This window comes from Echinops telfairi, unplaced genomic scaffold, assembly GCF_000313985.2.
Source record: "Echinops telfairi isolate 266 unplaced genomic scaffold, ASM31398v2 ScPeMD7_18;HRSCAF=68, whole genome shotgun sequence".
Lineage (NCBI taxonomy): Eukaryota > Metazoa > Chordata > Mammalia > Afrosoricida > Tenrecidae > Echinops > Echinops telfairi.
Window position 1 is genome coordinate 36,522,992 of NW_022103915.1, and position 5,559 is coordinate 36,528,550.

Genomic DNA, 5,559 nt, shown 5'->3' on the forward strand with positions numbered 1-5,559 from the left:
CCACTAGATCGATCATAGTAAGAAGAGTTGTAGGATCTGTGGAGTTTGAGATGGACTTTGACCTCTAACCTGACACCTGGTCCACAGATTTGAGACCTACCAACCTCTGCCAATACGTGAGCCATTCCTTGCAATCACCTCTCTCTGCTTTACTGGTTTTGCTCTTCGAAATAAGCCAGTCTAAGATGGAGAGTAAATTGTTACAGCCAGTTTGGAAAAGGGGCAATAGTTACAAGGGCTACGCCTATGTTTACCTTACGACCCAGCAATGCCTCTTATAGTAGATAGTCAAGAGGAATGGCTGCACATGTCTACCAAAAACATATGTGCATCTATGGACAGGAGCTTTATTTATCTCAGTCATTTCTTTATTTTTGTTGTTGTGAATGTATACAGCAGAACGTCTACAAATCTAACAATTTCTACGTATGCCACTCAGCGGCATTGATTACACGCGCCAAGGTGTACCTCCTCTTCTGAATTGTCCTTCCTCATTAATTTAAACTCACTCGCTGGCCTCTGGTTGCCTACTGAGCTGATGTTGTCATTTGATCCCATAGAGATACTTCTTGAAGGAGCACTGTGCCCACGGCATGCTTTCTTTACTAGCTAAACTAAAACGATTGCTTGGTGTTTAAGCAGACTTCAAGGAATATTTTTTGGCTGGAGGCTTTAGGAGTATCTCAGTACAAGAGTTTCAGGGGATCATTCAGGACCAATAGCTCCAGAAAGTCTAGATTCCTTGACAATTTGAAATTCTGCATTTTCTCCCTTAAAAATTTTTTAAAAATTATTTTTGTTTGAAATGAACTTAAAGACTCCAAATCCACTTCGGGTTTAATGAAGTATATTGTCTCCCTTCCTACATTTTCTCCTTTTGATCAGGATTCTTCTATAGAATCTTTGATCTAAACATTCAGTAATGGTAGCCAGACACCATCCAGTTCGGGCTTTATGGCAAAGGAGGCAGCTTTACTCAGGAGACGCCAGTACCCCAAACTGGAAGCTATTACCAGGAGGATGGGTACATTAGGATCTGCCCATACCATAGAATTCTATACAAGCAAAACAAACACAAAAACTGGTGATGTAAGCCCCGAGATGAAAGATTCTTATGGATGTTAAATCGAGTAAAAAGACAGACATCAAAATGTTTGTGCTGTGAAGGGGGAAGCCGATAGCAATGGGGGTTCTATAACTCCCCCCCCACACCCCGTCCCAGGAGGACAAATAACAGAAACATGGGTGAAGGGATACAGCAGACAGTGTAAGATATGACAAAAAATAATTTATTAAGGGTTTACGAGGGTGAGAGGGTGGTGAGGAAGGGAAAAAAAGGAGCTGATAAGAAGAGCTCAAGTAGAAAGATGGTTTTAAAATGATCATGGCAACGTATGTGCAAGTTTGCTTGGTATAATTGATTTATGGATTGTTATAATATCTGTAAGAGCCCCCCAACAAAATGATTTTTTAAAATTGTACTGTATATTCTATTGGTGTGAAGTTCAAAAACATGTAAAAAAATACTCATTTATAATTAGAAGTCAGAATAGCAGTTACCTAGGTCAGGAGGTCGGCATCCCTGGGTGGAGTAATTGGTTTCTTCTTGACTACTCACCTAAAGGTTGCTAGTTTGAACTTAACGCAGGTTACAGCAACCCCGCCCCACCTCCACCCCCGTCCCCCTCCCAAAAGCCTGACGATCAACTTTTGTGAAGATTACAACAGAAAAATCCATTACAAGGTAGTCCTCCTCTGTAAAACATGAGACTGCCTCTTCTTATCCCCACGTGGGCATTCTCCAGGAATGGTCTCAGGCTGTCAGTCCCATCCATATGCACAAGACTCTCACACCGGTCTACTTCAAGGGTTAGGACCAGGTGATTGACAGCTTGCTGGGCAAGTGGATCTGGGCATGCTAAGGGCACCTGCACCTGAAGTTCAGTGTGTGCAAATTCAAACAATGAAGTGGCCCCAAACCTGCACCTCTTTTCTTCTCTATCATGGGTGGTTGTACTTCCGCCCTTCTCGAATACATCCAAACTAGAAACATACAGTAAGTGTTCACGACCTTGGCACTGCTGATGTTTGGGCCAAGTACCAGTTGCTCTGTAGAAGAAAGATGAGGCGTTCTACTTCCATGAAGATTTAGTCTTAAAAACTCCCAGGGGCAGTCTACCCTACCCTACAGGGTTGCTATGAGTCAGATTGACTTGATGACAGGGCGGTGATTTTTTGGTCTATTGTTTGGCTGAAAATGGAAACGCAGGGGCCAGCTGAGTTCCAGACCTGGATGGTGACTGAGGGTCATGATATCTCCATCAGTCTTACTTAGGGATACTTCTAGGAGGGGCCCTGGGGTTACATCTCTGATTCCTCTTTCATGGCCCTCTGATATCGGGGAGGGGTCCCACCAGTTTCTCTCTGGCCTATTTTTTTATGATCTAAGTTTTGTTCCACCTTATTCTCTCCATCTAGGACCTTCTAGAGCAGCAGTTCTCAACCTGTGGGTCGCGACCCCTTTGGGGGTCGAATGGCCCTTTCACAGGGGTTGCCCGATTCATCACAGTAGCAAAATGCCAGGGATGAAGTAGCAACGAAAATAATTTGATGGTTGGGGGGGTCATCACAATATGAGGAACTGTATTAAAGGGTCGCGGCATTAGGAAGGTTGAGAACCACTGTTCTAGTTTTGATTCTAGGTTGTATTTGCATCTTCTAAGTATTTCTTGCAAATATGTTCTTTGCCATTTCTTTTTTTTAAAAAAGGTTTTGGTATATTTTCTTTTCTTTTTTAACATTTTATTAGGGGCTCATACAACTGTTATCCCAATCCATACACACATCAATTGTGTAAAGCGCATTTGTACATCGTTTCTCAAAACATTTCCTCTCCATTTAAACCCCCGACATTAGGTCCTCATTTTCCCCTCCCTCCCCGCTCCCTCCTCCCGCATGAGCCCTTGATAGTTTATAAATGGGTATTTTGTCATATCTTGCCCTGTCCGACGTCTCCCTTCATCCACTTTTCGGTTGTCTGTCCCCCAGGGAGGAGGTCACACACAGTTCCATGTAATCGGTTCCCTCTTTCCTACCCATTCTCCCTTTACCCTCCCTGTTTTGCCACTCACACCACTGGTCCTATAGGGCTCATCCGTCCTGGATTCCCTGTATTTTCAGTTCCTATCTGTACCAGTGTACCTCCTCTGGTCTAGCCAGTCTTGCAAGATAGAATTCGAGTCATGGTAGTGGGAGTGGGGAGGAAACCTTTAGGAACTAGAGGAAGATTGTATTTCTCATCATTGTTACATTGCACCCTGACTGGCTCATCTCCTCCCCGAGACCCCTCTGCAAGGGGATCTCCAGTGGCCTACTAATGTGCTTTGGATCTCCACTCTGCACTCCCCCCATCATTCACTATGGTAAGATTTTTTGTTCTGATGATGCCTTACACCTGATCCCTTCGACACCTCGTGGTTGCATAGGCTGGTGTGCTTCTTCCATGTGGGCTTTGTTGCTTCTGAGCTTGATGGCCGCTTGATTACCTTCAAGCCTTTAGTTCTTTGCCATTTCTAACAGGGTTATGGCAACAGCTTTGCAACCAGTCTCCCAGTTTACAGTCAGTCTCATTCCCCTGAGATCTGCCCTTCACCCAGCTCATGGGCCCCTGTCCTCTGGCTACTGGTGGTCTCTGCCTTGAGTTTCTAGACCAGCCATGTCGAGACTCCAGGCTTTTCTCTGCACACCAGGCAGTTTCTCCGCCCCCCCTCAGGTGCATCAGCTCACAAGGCACCTTCCGCCTGGAATACCATGCTATGCTCCTCTTCATCTGGCTGGCTCCTCATTCTTTAAGACTCACTGGATTCCACCTCCTCCAACAAGCCCTCCCCCAGCCTTCTTCCCCATGCTGGGCTGGCCCATAGTCCCCTGCGCTCCCACCGCCCCCTGGACAGCCAGCTCTCCTGGCACACATCTGACTGCATTTCGTTTTTTGCTGCTGTACTGGAAGATACCGCAATTGTGTGGTTTCCTTCTCTATAGAGAGAGCATCCAGTACATTCCCCGACACACAGAAGGTGCTCGGCCAATATTTATTGAGTGAATACAGCTCCATCGTTACCCTCTGTGTTACGTTTGGAGTCAGAGTTTAGAAGTGGTTATAAAAGAGCCCATAAATCCGCTGTCTCAGTGGCTCAGAAGCAGTGCTTCCCCAGCCAGGGGTAACACTTGCGTCCATGTGTGTGGTTGACTAATGATGCAGGGAGCCGTGACAAGCCGGATATCTGCTTACAGCAGCATCAGCTGGCTCATGGAGAATTGCTGGCACTTTCTCCGCCTTGTCCAGCGCTGAAGACGGTGGCCTTTCAACTTCCCTTCTTCAAGGGCCCTTCCTATCAGTTAATCCCTTCCTCTCCTCCCACCCCACTGACCCCTGGGTGGCAGACTTGGGGTTTGCCCTTCCCTAACGCTTGATCACATAACTATGACCCGTGTTCCTTGGGCGCTGTATGCTGCGCGACCGGGCACTGGTGGCTCCGTCTGCGGTCCATACGGAGGGCTCACCCACTGGAGTGTGTTTACTGCTGCTCTTTAGAACTTGCACCCCTCAGAGGACGGGAGACCTCCTTCTTCTGGGCGGCTCTGTCTCCGCAGGACCCTTCTCACAGGAAGGATGCCCAGGCGGCATTCCCAGGCCAGGGGCAAAGTAGAAGTTAGAGGTGTTCAATCGTTCCCTCCTTCCTCCTCCAACAACAATAAGGCTTTGTGTGTCTGGCCTAAGGTTACGGGCTTGGCTTGCAACCCTGACTTCCTGGCGCGTCCCATTTCCCGGGCTTAGCTTCCGCGAGCCTCAGTTTCCCCATCTGTCAGGGGTGTGTGGAGGGAGAGGGTGGGTGTAGAGGAGGTAGATTGCTCAGGGGAGCTCCCTGGCTGCATTCAGGATACTGCTCCAGTGTGTATTAAGTAGGAGAAGGACGCTGGGTGGGCGAAGGTAGCCCCCCACTCCCCACCCTGCGCCCTTCCTGCCGTAACGTGGAGAGGACCTAGCAGGGGAGCCCGGGAGGGCAGCCCTCGGGAAGCCGGCGGCCAGGGGCCCGAGCAGAGGGCAGGCCGGAACGGGCCGGCGGCGAGGCGGGCGCGCGGGGAGCCTCGGAGCGCCGCTCATTGGCGAGAACCCTGGCTCCAGGGGGCAGAGAGGTCTCGGGAGTCACGCCGGGAGGGGACAGGGGGGTGGGGCGGCAGCACCAGGAAATTCCCAGGAAATTCCTTTCCCTTTGGTCCTCTCCCTGCCCCCTCTTCCTTGGGTTCTCATCCAGCGGGACCCAGGGCTCCCTGGGAAAGCGAAAAGACCGCTTTTCGGGTTTTCTGGTGGCCCGCGCGGGGGCTTGGAGGGCGCGTGGGGGCACAGGAACGTCCCGGCGCCGGAGGAAGGGGCCTTTCCGCGGGCGGGGAGCGATCCTGTCCCCCCAAGGATCCGAGCGCGTTGCCGCTGGGTCCCCGAGCTCGGCGAGGCGTCCCGTTCAGCCTAAGCTGGTGTCACATGAGCCACCGGGGAGTGGG

General features: G+C 49.7%; 1 protein-coding gene across 1 annotated transcript in view; it reads left to right on the top strand.

Moving 5' to 3' along the window:
• The window catches only part of ACTN1 (actinin alpha 1), a 166,974-nt gene that overhangs the window by 63,923 nt on the left and 97,492 nt on the right, over nucleotides 1–5,559 (top strand). The window lies entirely within an intron of this gene.